Raw genomic sequence first — 18,753 nt, 5'->3', positions numbered from 1 at the left:
GGTATAAGATGTTCCTGGGATGTTGCTGCTACTGAAGGTATAAACCCAAACTCAATTCAAAATCCTACATTATCTAAATTCCACCCTTAATTATCACAAAAACCCAACTATCTGGAACAAGGGTGAATAAGAGACACACAGCAACACAGGTCATTCAATACCCCTGCTTCAGCTTTATGAGGGCGAATGTCAATTATGCTGGTTTAATCAGCAAAAAGATCTTTGGGTTCACAGATTAATTCATAAAGCTGCAAACTAGTCATCTCTATACATAATAAAGAATTGGCAGATATATTACAAGGTGAAAGGGCTTCTTAAAAGAGACTGTCGCTCTTACTGTTCAAACAATGACATACAATTTATCTTTCTTTAATAGTTAGTTATATTGACTTCACCATAGATTCCGGGTAACTCTTGGGGAATGGACTTATACAAAATTTATCTTTATATCCATAACACCTTACATGTATCTTTATATCCATAACACCTTATGTTTCTAATAAACACACAGAGTTTAATCTATGCCATACTTGTCTCAACGGGGTTTGGAATAAGTCAGAGGAGGCTGACTATCCCAACTGCTGGGAAAACATACATTTGAATAGAATCAGCAGCTATCACAGAAGGACAGTGTAACAAGAACCTGGTCCCACCCTCCCATCAGACACTCAGAATTCTTATATCCCCCTAATCTAAGGAAAGAATAAAATTCATTTATAATAATTCATTAGTTTTTAACTTGGAAGTTCGGACAACTAGCAAATTATTATGCTATAATAAAGTAAACGTAACACAATCCTAACAAGTTCAAGTTCACTCTATTAGAAGTACGTACATTTTAAAACAAAAGACAAAATTAGCCGAAGATTCAAAGCAAACATCTCAAATTGTTCTGCAACCACAAGTTAATGCCTACATATGGGTTTTGTTGAAGCCACACATTAATGCTTCTAAAAAATTAAATTTTAACTGCCAGCACTTAAGTTGGAAATATCATATAAAATTTCTAAATCCTATTATCAAATGCCACTATTCACAGGGGGAAAAATTAGACCTGGTAACACTGGGTACATATTCCTAGCGAGACCCTGTGAACTGAATCACTGGCACTGAAGGTAGAGTTATCCCTTTAACTGGTCTGTGCTCTCCACCTGCTCTACTCTTGACCCAGCCCCATTTTATAGATGGGGAACTGAAGCTCAGAGAGCTTGCAAAACATCCCTTTGTGAATAGAGCTGACTCCAGGACTTGCACTCTTAACCTTTCTGCAACTTGACCTCCAAATAAAAAGTAGCTCATGTTAAAAGAGGTATTTAAAAGACTGTACATAAATATTTACCACAACTTCATTCATAATAGCCTAAAATCTGAAAGCAACTCAAATACCCACAGATGGGTCAACGGATGGACCAGTTGCAGCACATCCATACAATAACGAGTACTCGACGCACACTCAAAACAATATTAAAGTCTCAAAAACATAACATTAAGTAAAAGCAGTCAGACTCAAAAGACAACACATCCCATGACTACATGTATAAATTCCAGAAAAGACAAAACTATAGGGATAGATAGTAAATCAGTACGTGGGGTCAGGGTGAAGGGGGCAAGAGGGAGCTTTCTGTGGTGATGGAAATGTTCCATCTCATGACTACAGAGGTGGTTAGATGACTGCATATATCTGTCAAACTAAAAAGTGGGCAAACTTTATTTTATGTAAATTATACTTCTATAAAGCTGATTTTTTAAAAATATGTTTAGAAAATACTATAACACTACAGAGAAGAGTACCACCATCTTTATCTGGGAAAGTGTGGGAAAGCATCAGGTAAAAGGTGAGATTTGAATTGGACCTCAACATAGAACAGTTTTAAGGTTCAATAGAAGTAGAAAACACACCATGTAAGTAGTCATATTCTGCACAGCAGCCTATGAGAAGGGGCAGCTCTGAATACAAAAAAGAAATGCTTCATAATAGGAAATTCATAGAGATGGATAATTAATACTTGGGTAAGTATCAAAGACAAGTCGATTTTATAAGACTTCCCAAGAGGGAATCAACTCATATATTGCTGTTCATATGCAAAATAAGCAGGCAGTATGAAATAATTTTTGTTTTGTTTTTAAATAAAGCAAGATGAAAAGTCAAGGAAAGGGAAAAAGAGACCCAAAGGGAATAAAGGTAGGATGGAGGCAAGGAGGTGAAATAAAGAAAAGGGACACACACTGGTCAAAATCAAAGGTACCTTGACTCTGGCAGATTAGAAGACAGAAGGGAGGTGTGTCAGACCTTGATGAGAGACTAAAAGTAAAACTAGAAACTAGAGAAGAAGAGACCAACCAACCAAAGAGCTACAGAAAAGAAACCAAAGACTTAACAGCAGTCCTAGGAGATCAGAGGACTAGCGGAAAGCAAGGAAGCGGTCTTCTCCTAAAGCTCACCAGTGGTCCCTCCCCTTCCATCTCCGCCCCTGCACCCGCTGCCTTGGCTGCAGCCTGCTCACACCCGACCCCACCCACACATCTTGTACTCTGTTCATACCTCCTTGACCGGACTCGAGTGCTTCCTTCACTGCTCTGCAAAACCCAGTCCAAGTGCCGCCTCTCCTGTGAAGCTTCTCCAGCTTTCCGTGCAGTTAACTGCCCCTCTTCCTTATTTTCAGAACATGTTGTTCTAAATATTATCATAATATTGAATCGCAGTGTCTACCTCCTCTACTAGTCTACAGACAACTCCAATAGAGGATTCAACAGAAAGAACAAAAACCCTTACTAAAAAGCAGTTCAAAAACCTGTGAAGTCCTTCATCTCATCTCATACAACACAAGCAGGATGCTAGAAGCCTTGCTGTTTGAAGGCATTCTATGAATCATTTGAACAAAAGCACATCCGCCCTACCTTTCTTAAAGTTTGATTTTTGTAATGCTTTAAACTTCTTGGTGAATGGCAAACAGAGAAGAAAGCAAACTGCATCAAAAATGGCATGCAGTAGCCAAAGAAGGAAATCCCTCTATAAAATAAAGGCACTCTGTAAACTCTTACAGATGAGCTTACTGAGGAAAGGGAGTGTACAACCAGGACCTGAGGAGAACTGGGCAGGACAAGTCAGCAAGACCATAAAGCCTTCCTGGGAAACTTCGAGTCAACGATACTCACAGATAAATAAGTTACATGACTTTGTAACAAAAGACGTAAAAGCGGTTTTGGTGTTAAAAGGACAGAATGCTGAGATGATCTGAGCTGCTGTGAATTAGCAGGGAGATGACTAGCTTAGAAAGCTGTTTAGGAAGGACAGTTCCAACACAGAGTTTGGAAGAAAGGTCATGAACTGGGGAAAAGGCAAACAAGGCTTGGATGGAGATGGAATGGGCACTTGAGTCACAAAGTACCACTGAAGTCACCTGCATCAAACTCTAAGTCTAGCCCTCCCCACCAGGGGAAACCGGAATTATTAGCAAGAATGGTTTTACAGTGCTTTCCCCACAAAAGGGTCCCTGATTTATAGATGAACCATTATCCCAAACCTCTCAGAAACGAGACTCCACTAACATGTGCCACGCACCAGAGCCCTAGTGGGCCAAAGCTGAAGACAAATGCAGAAGGCACGGGCATTTTGTGCCTGAAGGAGTATTCAACAAGTCTAATGGAATCAATCTGGAAAACAAGTTAACAAAAGAATTCAAGGGAGATTTTAGACATTATCAAAATAACTTCTAAATATATTTTATTAAAAGAAAGGGCCAATTTTAAAATGAAGGCTTTTATTTGAGTAGATGATTAATTCCTCCCAAACAAGAAAAGCCCAACATCTCTACTAACAGCAGACAGACTTTATTACCTCTCAAATAAACAGTTTTTAGCATCATTTACTTAAACAGTTCAGAAGCACTAAAAAGTGTCAGACACTTGGGTTATAGAAATAAGAGGCCAACTGGGACCTTAAGCTCACTGTGAAATGAGTAAAGAAATACTGGAGTAGTGTCGAGTGGGGCAAGTGCTAAAAAGATTAGTACTGAGAGGCAGTAACTAAGAGAAAATCAAATCCAGACTTGAGAGGTGGTTCCAATCAGCCTGAAGTATAAGCAGCCCCAAGTATTAGCGTATTCAAAGGACAAGAGCTGGAGGACACAATAACAATTGCCCAATATCTGTGAGAGAAAGAGTATCATTAATCTCGACCATCACAATTAACTGAGTTAGTTACTCATAGTCACTCAGCCAAACAGTAGGTTAACTAGAACTAGAAAAAGGTTACAGGCCACATGATCACGATGAAACAGTTTTAGGACGTCAATATTTTCTCCTTTCTAAACTTTCTGGCTTGCACTTGAAATCCAGTTCACGTCAACAAAACTGGCAAAATAATGCATTAAAACAAAGCGGAAAGCTACCCGGGAAAACAAGTATTGCCTCTGTAATATTTTAAGGTTATGGCATCACAGCTTCATTTTCCAAGGTAGGGGAGGGGCAGCAACCTGTATCTTTCTGGGTCTTGCTTGAAAAAGTATCCTAACCCTATTTCGGTAATTCTACAAACATCTCAGGCACTGGCATAATCAACGTGACTTCCAAATTAACTGTATGACATATATATATGGTGAATGGCAAACAGAGAAGAAAGCAAACTGCATCATATATAGTTCATATATATATGAACTAAGTGTGTTGACTAGTCAAACTGTATGACATATACATATGAACTAAGTGTGTTGACTAGTTACTTGACTAACTTCTTTTAAAACAGCTATACATGATTTTGTATAGAATGATAGGCTAAATGCACTTTTAAATCTCACAGGAGCATACCTCTGAATGTATTAAGGTTCTCTGGTATCATATCTTATAGCAAAAGTTTTTTTCAGTCAGAATGTATTTCTTAAACAGAACTTGATATTCCAACATTTGCTTTAAATGTTGTTTCAGGAAAACATCTATGTGCAAATGAAATAAAAATGTAAAACACCATGTTCCCATGTATGCTAATTCTAAAAATTCTTCAGGCAGGAGATATGTATATTATGCAAGCACTCAAATATTAGCACAATACATGTTTATATATTCTGCAATATCTTAACATCTAGGTTCTCAGAGCACAGTGACTGATGTGTCTTGGAACAGGGGTTGACAAATTACAGCCTTCAGACAGAGGCTGTTCTTTATAAATAAAGTTTTATTGGAATATAGCCCCAAGCATATTGCCCATGGCTCTTTCTATGCCAGTTTGTAGAGTTAAGTCCTTGTAGGGAAACTACATGGCCCATAAAGCCTAAATATTTACTACTTGTGCAGAAAAAGTCTGTTGCCACCTTATTACAATAGAATCATCAGAATCAATGATCTGACAAATGTATGTCTAGCTAGCCTAAGAGTTTATCTACCCTGGAAGATGAACTACTAAATACAGTGAAAAAGATTTCTTCTCCAAAATATCCAAGTAGAAACCCACATGGAACAATCCCTGCTGATACATTCAAAGTCATACAACTGTCGATCTTAACTAAAAACTAAACTTTAAAAGCAAACAGTGAATTTAGTTCTCTTAATCTTTTACAACTGTGCTGCATTAACAGAATCAACATACAAGTTCAATGTACTTTTATCGTTACGTGTCTTTAGTTAAGCACCACCAAGAATCCTAAAAGTTATTCCTTTACTCCTTATGCTGGCATCCAAGAACCCACACACCATGAACTAGGTAAACCAAGTAGGACATAGTCTTTGTAAAAGTTTGTTTTCACTTGCTACAACAGAGACTGGGATGGAAAGTGAAGCATCCAAAATCTCTTCTTCTAGATGTAGTCAGTCTCTTTCATGCTTACTATACTAGCCTAAGAATCCCAAAGCTGCTATATCAGTCATATAAGAGAATTACATCCAAATAAGTCCTGTTGGATATACTTGCCATTCTTAGAATAAGAGAAAAAAAGCAAGCTAATATATTTATTTGCTATTAGTTATACCTAAAAAATATATTAAATAATCAGATCATATTTTTACGTGTCAGTCTTAACAGAACTGTGAGTCAATCATGTCAAATTAATACAGAAATCACGGTCATTTATTTACCTATTATTTTTCTCCAGTCTGGAAAAAATAGGAGATAATGCAAATGCCTAAATAAATACAGTCGACTCCTGAATAAGCCCTGTATGATATACCTAAGACGTGTTCCTATCACCCCTAAGTGCTTAACCAAGGACGTATCAACAGCCTGGTCCCTTTGGCAATACCAATGCAGTCACAGGTTGTAAGCTAATAAACATAAAACTAAATTAAGCATTTCATAAGGCCGACATGATGCCAAAACAATCACGAAACGGTGTAAAATCAGTGATTTTTCAATTACACATACCACATCCCCTTCATCTTTGGTGTTTCTCCTAGCTACTTTGGATTAAAAGACAACGGGTGGGAAAATATTTACAAGTACAATCAAGTGACAACCAGTTTACCCCAGAGCACAAGATTTACACATAGGTCTTAATTTCTGCTTTAAAAAAAAAAAAAAAAAAGTCAGATCTTGATCCTATTTCTCACCTGCAGGGTATTCGCAAGACAAAATCCTAAAGGACCTTCAAATCTAAATGCTTTTCTCAAGACTCAGTTTACTCATGAAGTTCATTTAACCGTGAGCTATACCAGTGTGAGGAGCCATTAAGGGAGGGACTGATCTTTACAAGAGTATACTGATGAAAAAAATGGAAACCCCACTGGGTTAACTTTCTTTGCTTTTTTAGTCCTGGTCTTCTCTGTGCAAAATCCAGAAAAGCAGAACTTCCTTCTCCCTGCCTGCCTCTACCTGAGGCCTGGTGCAGAAATTCTGACCACTAGTTCTCCAAGTATCTCCCGAAGGTAATCTTAAGTCTCAAGCCCGCTCAGAAACAGCGCAAGGTTTGCTTTCTTGGGCTAGAGGAGGAGCAACTGCAAGGTTTGGCTACCGGGTTTGTCAGGGAGCGTAGGGCCGAGAAAGAGGGAGAATCCAGAGGCTGAGCTCCATCTAGTCCCAGGAACCACCCCCGGGGACGTCTGGACTGCCCTCGGTACTTCCCTGCCTTCTCTGCTCGGGTGGGGAGAGCGGCGGGTCGGGGTCACGCTCCCCTGAGCTACTTCCCGGTCCGACCGGACTCGCAGCCAGACACCCGAAACGCCCCCAGCCCGGCTCCCTCGCCCTTTGCCCTGTCTCCTCCCCTTTCAGTGACCCACCACCACCCGTCCCCTCCCATCTAACATGGCCGCACCGCCCGGCCCACCCCCCCGGCACAGCCTAACCAATTGGGGGGGTCCGCGGCAACGCCTCCCCCACGCCCATTGGCGAGGCTGCCTCCGTCCGCCTGCTCCATTGGACGGCCCGGCCTGCCACTCCGCGCCGAGTGCTCCGCCTCCGAGTCGCTTCAAGCTGCTTTGAGAAGACATATAAACAAATCCCCGGAGGGAGGCCCCTCTTGCCTGTCGCCCGGGCGGGAACGGCAAGGGGGAGCGGCTACCGCCGAGACACCCCCGGGCCGAACTCCCCACCTCTAGCCCGAGCCTCCTCGTCTCCTGCCAGCCCGATTACAACCTCCCCGGCCCTCCCTCACACGCCCCTCTCTCCCCTCCTCCCCCGCCAGCCTCGCCTCCCCACCCTTCCCGGCCCCTCCCACCCGCTCGCTTCTCTGACAGGCCGGTTGCCGGCAGCCACGGCCCCGGGCTCGGAGGCAGCGCTGAAGGGCCGGGCGGCCCGACAGGGCGGACGCCCGGCGCTGCCCACCCCTGGCCTAGCCTGCCTCCCGCCCGTGGGTCCCTCCTGCCGCCGCCCCGCGCTTTTATATAACCGTCCCGGGCCGGGGGTGGGGGAGGGGGCCGGAGCTCCCGCGACCGGCAGGAGGCAGCCTGCGGCCCGCGCGGCCCCAGACTCGGTCCTGGCCCCGGCCCCCGCCCCGCGCCGGCCCGGCCCAGAGCCCCGGCGCTGCTGCCCCCTAGGCCAGCGGCCCTCCTCCGCCCCTCTCCCGGCTCGTCCTCCGGGCCCGACCCCTGCGGGTTCCGGGCGGCGGGCAGCGGCACTCACCTGTGGGTGTGCGTTGGCTCAGGGGCTGGGTCCCGTTCCGCTGGAGGGGCCGCGGCCCCTCTCCATGCTGCCTCGGGTTTGTTTTGTTTATGTCCTTCCTGACGGGTTCCCGGAAATCGCGTGACTCGCCCCCCTCACGTGGGCCGCGGCGAGGAGGAGGAGGGAGGCGGGGGCCCGCCGGCCTGTGGCCAATCACGAGGCATGCTGCAGCCCCGCCAATCAGAAGCTTGGCCTGCAGGGCACCCCTGTCACATGACGCCGGAGGGGCGGGTTCCCGGGAAAAAACCAGGAAGAGGGGGCGGAGCGGGGGCTCGGCGCCCGCCGCTGCGGTGTGGGCGGAGGCCGTCTCTGACACCCGGCCAAATTCACGTTGTGGAGGATGTTGGTTTACCGAGGCTTTCTCGTCCAGTGTTTTCTCTAATCTCACAACTACACAGCTGGGCCTGAAGAATGCCCGGTTTACAAGTTACGACTACTAGAACTTGAAGCGATCTGGGGAACAGAGAGCGTTAATTTAAGAGGGGTATTGAATCGGCTGGCTTATGAATGTCTTATCCATTTGAACTTCATTCACTGAGCGACTGACTTTGCCTTCAGTCGTTCATTCATTCAACTAATATTTGTGGCATACGTACGCCCCAGACGCAGGGATCAATCAGATGGTGTGCACCTTTGAGAAAAGAACTAAACACAACTTCAAACCTTCATCCATACCACGGGCTTGAGGTTTTCTTGTGCTCCCTAATCCTATTAATACAACAGCGGTCCTTTATTATTGAACGCGTACAATGGGGTGGGCTTACCACCTCATTTAGGTCTCCCTAACGAGCACATGCAATGGTAATGCACCAACTTGCAGATCTGGGGATTAAAGCTCAGAGGGGTTGTAACTTGCTTAAGATCAGGGAGCTATTAAATGACCCAGCTATCACTCACTGCCTTTGCTTCCAGACTGTTCTTCATACTTCTTAAGGTCTCAGAATTTATCTTTGGAGCCCAGCACATAAATCTGATTTTAGTTAAGTATAGGGGATGTAGGATTAGGGAGCGGAAATGCTTGGCCAGATGCCTTCAGGATGCCAGTATTCTCATTGGAGCAATTGTCTTTGAAAATGTGGCTCTGCTTTGCACAGATCTAGGGAAGTAGTATGTTATCAATGTCAAAACCATGGACTATGGAATGAGAAAGACTTCTATAGAGTGCAAGCCTCAGGAAGTCAGGGACTAGCTGCCTTGTTTATCCTCTACCTTTCACGCCTGACTGGTAAGCATGAAATTCATACTGGTTGAGTAAGAACCTGGAAATGAATCCTTGCCCTACCATGTGAACCACATGATCTCTGTGAGGCTCCTATGCGTTTCTCATGAGGTTGATGTGAAAATTGAGTGACAAAATTCATATAAGGCACTTACCATAGTGCTTTGCATATAGTAAGCAATTAATGAATGGTAGTATTAGATTGTTTCAAGGACAGCATTTAGATCTAATGTGGCAAGTAAGGATAACTCTTGACTTTAGCAGTTTAACAGCCACTAAAATAATACTTTCGTACACAAAATTAATAGGGAGGTATATGTAGCACACTAAAAGGAAAATTAATCTCACCTCTCTATCCTTCAAAATGCCAAGGGGTCTCAAACCCAATGAAGGAAAAGTACTTCCCCCACTGCACAGGAAGTAGACTTATTTTAAGTCTTATATATATATTTTCTAACTTTCTTTGTCAATTAGTGTTTCAGTTGAAACCCCAATTGAAAAACTAGCTTGGGAAGTATGAGCCACATTCTCTCACTCATTCAATGAGATTCATGCATTAAATCCCTTTGAAATACATGCACACTGTCCTCTCTCGTAATACTAGTTTTTGAGGAAACTCCAGCAGACAGTTAGCTCTTCCATTGTTACACTGCCCTCTGGACACAGGCATTGTCACCTCCACTGGACACCAGTTCCTCGGGGTCAAGAAGCAGCTCAATTTCTTCTAGCACAAGGCTCTGCCCATTGAAGGCGCTTACTAGTGAGTTACATTGGATTCCAGCCTTTGCATCCTCTGTTGTCTTGAAAAGGACAGAGCTTTGGCTAATAGAAACCTTTCCATCAAGGTTTATTAATGACTATATACTGCCCTGAAGTGAATGAACTCACTGCTAATTGATTTGTATTTCTCTGGGTTTTATCCTGCCAGATTGTGCCACAAAGTTGGCAGGAAGTTAGGGCTCTGGAATAGCATTGGCTTGAGGTTCAGGAGGCTCTTCTTATTCTAGCCACAAAGTAGTAAATAACCACCATCGCCAATTCCGGAGTGCTTAACCTTGCTCCTGCAGAATCATTTATATACCGGGATGGTTTGAGTCAGGAAAATGATTTGCATAAACACGAGCCAACAGGGGAAACCAGTAATAGTTAGGACTCCATTAGATTCTTAAAAAAAGTTTTCTTTCATTAGGTAACATATACATGCCGCAAAATTCAAAAGGTACAAAAAGGTATTCAGTGAATATTAAATCTCCCTCCCACTCATATTCCCCTTCTCAGAGACAACCTTTGTATATGCAGACATTTCACCCTCTTTAAACCTCAATGAATTTGGAACACTGTTCTTGGACCTAAGAGCCCAACTTGAGCTTGACCGATTATGAGATTCAGGGTGAGGGGCTGGCCCTCTCTGCGTTCCAGTTTCTCCACCAGCAGGAATCTGGATTAGAACGGCATGTTCTCTACGATCCTCCTATCTTGAATGGGGAGCTCCCCTGAAAAAAAAATTACAGCAGTTGCCAAGGGTCCTAACTTTTTTATGACCTCAAGTTTGCACTGAACGTGGGTCATTCTTCATTAGAGCACAGATTGAGCCCTGCCTGCTGTTCATGTACACGGCTTCTAAACAGGCGTAGTTATCCCTTTGAATCTAAGTGTTTTCTTTCCAGACCCTGCTGGACCTGTGTGATATGTTAATATTTCACAGCTTCAGCCTGACCAGGCAGTGGCGCAGTGGATAGAGCGTCGGACTGGGATGCTGAAAGGCCCAGGTTCGAAACCCTGAGGTTGCCAGTTTGAGTGCGGGCTCATCTGGTTTGAGCAAAAGCTCACCAGCGTGGACCCAAGGTCGCTGGCATGAGCAAGGGGTCACTCGGTCTGCTGAAGGCCCACGGTCAAGGCACATATGAGAAAGCCATCAATGAACGACTAAGGTGTCGCAACAAAAAACTGATGATTGATGCTTCTCATCTCTCTCTGTTCCTGTCTGTCCTTATCTATCCCTCTCTCTGACTCTGTCTCTATGGGAAAAAAAAAAAAATTACAAAAAAAAAAAAAGATTTCACAGCTTCAGAACTGAGATTAATTAACTCAAAACTGGAAGATCTCCAGGAAAAGCTGTGTCCTCTGACACAGGAGACTGGCGCTTTGCTGAGGGTGCATCTAAAAGACACACTAATTGATGGCACGCATCCCTCACTCATCTCTCGAAGACATTTGTTAGGGAAGGAGAAAGGTCACTTCTCATTGACATAACATCTCATGAGAATATAGCGTTCTTTCTGTGACAGCTTTGAGCTTTTGTTTCTTACTTTCCCCAGAAAGCGCCAAGTTCAGTCCCATATACCCTTCTGCAGTCTACCATGTACTTATTTAACTTGATTCCTCATTCTCCAGACCCAGAGCCAGGCCCGCCATGGGACAGGAGCTTAATAACCGCTTGTGGTCTAAATGTACAGATTAACATCTAAATCCCATTCACCCTCCATGGGTTGGGATCCCACATCCTTTACGGAATCTATTGCTGCCACATCCATTTCTGCTCCCATTAATCAATCTCCTTTTCTCTACCACCCAACTGAGCCCTTACTGTACTCACCACTTTGTATTAATCACATCATGTGTGTTGATATCATTTCCTCAATTAAATCAAGTTACCTAAGCACTAACACAACTTTGAATTACAGAGACTGCAAACTACATCATTAGACCGTATATCCAAGCCTGTGTTTAGTGATGAGCAGGGGAAGGGAAGAGAGAGAAATAAAGAGACCGCCATTTCCTGAGAGTCTCATGTACACATGAAGACAGACACGTGCATACGTGCCCTGGAGTAACCTGGAACCTGGTGAAGCAGGCTGACAGGACGTGGAAAGCCGACAACCCCAGAGAGCTTTTGTAAGGGGGGTGGCCCCGGGGGTTGTCAAGAACACAATAGGTGCATTCCTGGGCCACTTTCTTCCCAACTTACTCAGGTAAGTTACTAAGCTGGCCTTTCACTGATTTCTGTCATAACCTGCCTCACAGGTTGATGCTGAAGATTAAATGCAGGAGCTGATTTACAACAGGCGCTCAGCAGTGTCGGCTCCCCCTGACTCCTCCATCTCCAGGAGGGGAGTGTGACCATCTCCAGGAGGGGAGTGTGGCGGGAAGCTTCTGAGATGAGCCCCCGCAGAGAAGGGAGAGCCCGATGGCAAGAGAAGGCAGAGAGCCACTCGGGCCGTTTTAACAATTCCATTATCTTCTAGCTGCGTTCCTGTCAAAACTGTTTTGTCTGTTTCACTAAGACTGAAAACTTCTAGGACAACTAATGGTTCCTGTGGGTTTTTGTTTTTTGGTTTGCATTGCTACTTTGTCAGCCGCTGAGCGAATGTACACTGTTAGTATCAGCAACTCGAACTGATAGCAAAAACCAGGAAGCCCAGGGAGTGAGAACAATCTAGCGCTTGTTGCCGGCGACTCCCAAAGGACAGGTACAATAGGACATTCTTGTTGGTGTGGCCAGAAGTAGAAGGATAAAAACAGCAAGTGGAGGAACAGACTGATAAGAAGCAGGAACCCAGACCTGTAGCCATGATAATAGTTTGTTGAACTACAAATGGACACACACTCCAAAGGTCCCGATCAGGAGGGAAACTGTGAAGTTGGCTTTCCAAATCCAGAGAGTAAACAGTTTAGAAAGATTGGTAAAGTATAATAATAATAATAAAAAGTTTCAGAGAACTGAGGGGAAGTTGGAGGGTCCATTGTATCTAAGGTCCCTCCCCCATCCACCAGAAATTCACTAGGTCATCAATTTCCCTCCTGCTACAGCAAAACCAGGGATGGTGGCCACCAGTTTTGAGGTGTATTCCTGTTGTCACAAGGTCCAGCCCAAGAGTAAGATGTGTAAATGGGAGCGATATTCTGCACCTGCATTCACACTCCAGTCACAGTGAGACATAAAGCACATTAACAAACCTGAATGCCAACTGTGGATTTCATCCCGCTAGGAGGGGCAGTACCAGGGGGGAGGCCCTGGCCAGTCCTCAGCCCCTATCACTAGGGCGCCTCCACACACACACACACACACACACACACACACACACACACACACACACAATTTCATCCTGCTAGGAGGGGCAGTACCAGGGGGGAGGCCCTGGCCAGTCCTCAGCCCCTATCACTAGGGCGCCTCCACACACACACACACACCCAGGGCACCTGCTCCCTGCGGCAGGGTGGGCAGTGTCTGCAGGCTCCAGCCAGTAGGATTCTGGCTGCAGGAGCCCGGTGAGCAGGCTCCTTCCTGCTGCCCCTACAGCCAGCTCAGAGTGAGGGCTGGCCTCCCCCAGGATCCTCAACAAATTAACATTTACTGAGCACCTACTTTGTGCAAGGCTGCAGGAACCCAATGTTTGAATAAACTAGAGATCGTGCCCAGCGAAGGTGTTTACAGCCTCAGGCAAGATCCCCTGTAAATTATACAGCAGCAAAGACAGAAATAAACAAAGGTGCTTTGGGAACGCTGAGGGGTCACAACTTGCCAAGGGAGGTGGGGAAGGAGGGAGGGAAGGAGGGAGGGAAAGAGGGAGGGGAGGAGGAAGGGGAGGAGGGAGGGGAGGAGGTGGGGGAGGAGGGAGGGAAGGAGGTGGGGAAGGAGGGAGGGAAGGAGGGAGGGAAGGAGGTGGGGAAGGAGGGAGGGAAGGAGGGAGGGAAGGAGGTGGGGAAGAAGGGAGGGGAGGAGGGAGGGAAGGAGGGAGTTGGTGGGCCAGCGCCTCCAGGGCCTGACTCTGGGGTCAGCCAGCTGAGTTGAGAAGGGTTCGGGGTGTTGCAGGTAGAGACAGTGTTAGTGGTGGAGCATCCTCAGACACTAACATACTCCTGTTCTGAGTCAGCCTGGGGTGCAGGGAGTAGGAGTTGGGGGAAAAAAGGTCACAAAGAGGGGGTTTTAACTGAAGCAGCAACACAGCCAGAATGAAAGACTTGTTTGGAGAAGTGGGGAGTGGAAAAACAGTGGGGCTCTTTCTAACCCATGCAGCACCCCAGAACATGAACACCCCAGGCTTCCACTTTTCAATGTGGGTAGAATCCAAATCAATGCTCCCTTTTCACTGAACGGAGGCGCTGTCGCTGTGAGCACCTATACAAAAGGAGGCTAGTTTTATAGAGCGCTCTGCCCTGCACAATGGAAACAGTTCATCCAAACTGCTGTGTGAACACGCTGCGTTCTTGTCCATTGATTCAGAATAGCTTCAGTGTTCTAATAAATCTGGCTGACTTCACTTCCCCTGACCCTGAATTACTCTTTTAAAAAAGGGTGTGTATATGTTACACAGTGTTTGAAGAAAGTACAAACTTTTCTGACAATGGTCCCTACCCCCACCTCCACTCCCCAAAAAACACTTTTTCTTTTCCTCTTGATTTTAAGAGTAGTACAAACTCTTCGTGGAAAGTTTGGAAAACACACATAAACTTGGAAAAGAAATAATCATTATCAACATTTTGGTCTATTTCCTACCGGAATTTCCACTATGTACATAAGTTTAAAATCCCACCCCACCTCCTTAACCTAGTATTCTATTACTTTTCATTAGTAAAGTAACTTGTATTGTTTCTTTTTACGGAAGTGTTATATTTTTACTGGAGAAAATGCTAAAAATATATATATTAAAATCATTCTTAATTATCATCCAGAGGCAATGTTAATAGTTTTAACTTTTCAATCCTTTTTCTAGAAATATATTTAGGAAAAAAAAATTATTAACTGCACCCTGATACTTCATCTGCACGCAGCATGGCTTAGTTCAACATCTCCTCACGTTGGGCATTAGTTTCTTTCCATCAGCTGCGCTATGATAAATGTCCTTTACAGTGGTATTTTCACTGTGCTTTTCTCCATTTCAAAATTATGGATTCTTCTACAATTAATTGTGTCCACTCAACTCTTGAGAGAAAGCTGAAATAAAGGAGCAGGGGGAAAAGTAACATAACTTATAAGCATCTGTCTCCATCTGAAATACATCTGTTCTTCAAACAGAGGAAAGCTCTTGCACAGATGGGGTGATGAAACCGTTCTAAAATGGCTTGATAGGTATTTATAAATATAATTTAAATGAAGTAAGTAAAGGAGCAATTGACTTTTCCAATTTTTGGAAGATGAAATCCAGAGCCACATCTGAGCCACAATTTAGAATTCCTCAATTCTAAATCTGCCTCAGCACGGCAGGATATTTCCCACGGCTAAAAAAAAAAAGAAAAAAAAAAGGAGGCTAGAAGAAATGAAGAAAAAAGGTGCTCCTTCCAAAACAACACCAAAGAAAAATGGAATGATAGGTTAGTGATAAGGGTACGGACATCATTAGACAGCAGTGTGGGAAAACAATGAGCCTACAAACTACACCTTCAGAAGCACCCCGGAAATACTCCCGTTTGAGCACACGAGCTGGTGGAGCCTGGAGGGATGTGGTCCAGACACTGAACCTGTGATTGTTCTGAGCTCAGGCCTGGGAGCTGGTACAGGCCTTTACTTTTTCTGTAACCCAAGTACAAACGGCTAATCAAAAGGGAAATCAGATGTGGGGGGGGGGGAAAACAGTTGGCTGTCTGTCTGAGGCATATCTTTATAGAAAAGTATAAACAAAAATAAATTTTTTTATAAAAGAGAAAAGTACTGCCAGTGGGTCCCAGGGATGTGGAAAATACCCTTTATGTCTGATAGTTTACAGATCATCTTCACCATCATCAGTATTACATCATTTGGTAACAGCCTCGTATAGCAGGAAGGGCAGAGGTACTATCCCCATTTTATAGATGAAAAAGCTAAGGCTCAACAGTGAAATGATTTGCCCCAAATTACTTAGCTAGCAAGGGATGGAATAAGATTGCAAAGCTTGGGCTTCTAGTCTCACGGTCATCCCACAGGGCCACACCATGTGCACCTGGGCAGGCTCTGAAGAGGGACCTTTCGGAAGCCTTTCAAAGTGAAGGCCTGGATGAAGCTGCTTCCAAACTGAGCCCTGCCACGCACTGAAGCAAAACTGTCCGAGGAACTGATTCACAAGCGTCCATCTCAGACGCTGGGTCACATGGTCACAGAATGGTTCAATTACTAGGGATGAGGTGAAGGGAACCACCACTTTCTGAGTTTACCTATTAATTGCTTTGAATATTCTTAAGAATTTCCTAAATGAGGAAAACAGGCTCAAGGGTTAAGTGACCCTGGACGAGGGGACCTTACTCAAAAGGTCTGACAAAATCTGAGTTGATTTCATCATTCCCTCATATCAACGATAGTAATGGAGCTTGGGTGGTGACATCACAGTATCTGGCCTTGAGGAGCTTGCAACAGAACTTTCTGGAAGGTCTTTGATCTCTAATTTGACTCGAAAATGAACTCTTCTTCATAGGCTTTCTGCTAGGGCCATGAGGGCATCCTCAGGATGAGTCTCAGGAGGGTTCAGAGAGAACCCTCAGGGTTCAGGCTAGAGCCGCTGCCTAATTTATTCGGGCCTTTTCCCTCCTAGAGGGCTTACTGAGCCAGATGTGCCCTTCTGGGGAACGAAGGAACCTCTCTGGCTCAGCACCAGGCCCAGTGCTCCTACTGTGATCCATGCAGTCAACACACTCACAGGAACCAGATCAGGCCAGGCGGCAAGCAGGCTTGAATGTTTCAAAAAGCACCCTAATCCGCCTGACCAGGCGGTGGCGCAGTGGATGGAGCGTCGGACTGGGATGCAGAGGACCCAGGTTCGAGACCCTGAGGTCGCCAGCTTGAACGCGGGCTCATCTGGTTTGAGCAAAAGCTCACCAGCTTGGACCTAAGGTCGCTGGCTCGAGCAAGGGGTTCCTCAGTCTGCTGAAGACCCACGGTGAAGGCACATATGAGAAAGCAATCAATGAACAACTAAGGTGTTGCAACGCACAATGAAAAACTAATGATTGATGCTTCTCATCTCTGTCTGTCCCTGTCTATCTGTCCCTGTCTATCCCTCTCTCTAACTCACTCTCCGTCTCTATAAAAAATAAATTAATTAAAAAAAACAAAACAAACAAACCAAAAAACAGCCTGATCAGGCTGTGGCGCAGTGGATAGAGCGTCAGACTGGGATGCGGAAGGACCCAGGTTCAAGACCCCAATATTGCCAGCTTGAGCACGGGCTCATCTGGCTTGAGCAAAAAGCTCACTAGCCTAGACCCAAGGTCACTGACTAGCCTAGACCCAAGGTCACTGGCTCGAGCAAGGAGTTACTCAGTCTGCTGAAGGCCCACGGTCACGGCACATATGAGAAAGCAATCAATGAACAACTAAGGTGTCACAACGAAAAACTGATGATTGATGCTTCTCATCTCTCTCCGTTCCTGTCTGTCCCTATCTATCCCTCTCTGTCCCTGTAAAAAATAAATTAAAAAAAAGCACCCTAATCCCACTTACTCCCCAGTGTCTAATGCAGAGCACATGAGGGAGAAAAATGGACCAGTCCAAAGGGACGGAATGAGGCAGGACTCGAGTTCAGATCAGCCATCAACTATAATGCCATTAAACTGTGAATGTGCCTAATCGTGATCACGAAGGAGAAGAGCCCCTAGGCAGTCCCCCAAGCTGCTGAAAGCCGGCCACACCCATGGTGTGCCCAGCCAAACCTGTGGGCTCCTAGCAGCTCCCGCCACAGGCTGAACTCCAGACAGACAACAGCAACACTCCCGGGAAGTGCCACACCAGGAGGCTCAGCTCCAAACCACGACTAGAAAGGTGTCAGGCTGATCCCCAGCCACAATGGACCGCAGGGCCGGGCTTGAGAATCCAGGTACCTGGCGATTCTGCAGTCACACTCCCCCCCGCCGTCAGGGCTCAAACACTGCGGCATCCTATGGAACCACAGTATCCACCAGCCCTGCTTTCTTAGATGACAGATACTGATGGGAGACAGCTTGGTCATCCACGAGGCAGAATTCTCCCCTCCTACCCAAGAACCAGAGTTGGCTCCTGCCAACGCAATCCTGAGCGAAGCAGGGTGGCAAGTGAGAAGTGCTTCATGGGAGAGGGGGGTTAGAAATGGGCCTACTCCCCATCTGCGGCCAACCCGCTGCCCTAAACTGGGCGAGTGCGTCTCCCCGGCTGGGCTCAGACCCGTCTGCGGCCGACCCGCTGCCCTAAACTGGGCGAGTGCGTCTCCCCGGCTGGGCTCAGACCCGTCTGCGGCCGACCCGCTGCCCTAAACTGGGCGACTGAGTCTCCCCAACTGGGCTCAGACCCGTCTGCGGCCGACCCGCTGCCCTTAACTGGGCGACTGAGTCTCCCCGACTGGGCTCAGACCCTTATCTCTAAAACAACAGGGTTAGCATGTCTCCCTCTGCCCCTCGAGCGTCAAATCTCACTGGTTTATGGATGCCATGAAATGAGCTAAAATAAAAGGGCTCCGTGGTTGGGAATGTCAAGTATGGGATTGCCTAATGCTCATGAAAACCTCATGTT

General features: G+C 45.5%; 2 protein-coding genes across 4 annotated transcripts in view; both read right to left on the bottom strand.

Annotated features, from left to right (window-relative positions):
* The window catches only part of CREBRF (CREB3 regulatory factor), a 58,405-nt gene that overhangs the window by 38,997 nt on the left and 655 nt on the right, over nucleotides 1-18,753 (bottom strand). The window contains exon 1 of one of the 3 annotated variants that reach the window (XM_066388462.1): nucleotides 8,045-8,177. The exons of the other annotated variants lie outside the window; for them this stretch is intronic. The gene's annotated coding sequence lies outside the window, so the exon portion shown is untranslated. Of the gene's footprint in view, nucleotides 1-8,044; nucleotides 8,178-18,753 lie in introns of those variants that run through there. 3 annotated transcript variants of the gene reach the window in all.
* NEURL1B (neuralized E3 ubiquitin protein ligase 1B) overlaps nucleotides 13,359-18,753 on the bottom strand; it is a 292,908-nt gene continuing 287,513 nt past the window's right edge. The window contains exon 6 of the transcript XR_010752020.1: nucleotides 13,359-13,408. The gene's annotated coding sequence lies outside the window, so the exon portion shown is untranslated. The remainder of the gene's footprint in view (nucleotides 13,409-18,753) is intronic.

This window comes from Saccopteryx leptura, chromosome 6 (assembly GCF_036850995.1).
Source record: "Saccopteryx leptura isolate mSacLep1 chromosome 6, mSacLep1_pri_phased_curated, whole genome shotgun sequence".
NCBI classification, from domain to species: domain Eukaryota; kingdom Metazoa; phylum Chordata; class Mammalia; order Chiroptera; family Emballonuridae; genus Saccopteryx; species Saccopteryx leptura.
The sequence above is the reverse complement of the archived record's forward strand: the minus strand, read 5'-3'. Positions and strand labels throughout refer to the sequence as shown.